The following is a 322-nucleotide window of genomic DNA, read 5'->3' on the forward strand; positions in this document are numbered from 1 at the left end:
ACTTAACCAACTGAGCCACCCAGGTGCTCCTCTGTACTTTCTATTTTCAAGAGTCAATGCTTTCTTCTAAAATAGTAGAAACAAATAGAAATAACCAGCGTAGGACAAAAAGGACTCACTTTTGAAAGACTGCTTGATTAAAAAACCAGGGGAGGAAAGTCTTCAGGCTGAGGGCCGCACAGAGCTGTGTGAGGCTCCCAGCCAAGTGTAGCTGAGAGCAGGACCGGCTGTGGGAGGGAAGCCGTTTGACCTTGGTAAAGCCTAGACATAGCAAGAGGAATGGAGGAGAGTAAAGGCACAAACGAAAACGGGCCTCCACGCA

Source organism: Mustela nivalis (genome assembly GCF_964662115.1).
Source record: "Mustela nivalis genome assembly, chromosome: 17".
In the NCBI taxonomy this organism is placed as follows: Eukaryota; Metazoa; Chordata; class Mammalia; order Carnivora; family Mustelidae; genus Mustela; species Mustela nivalis.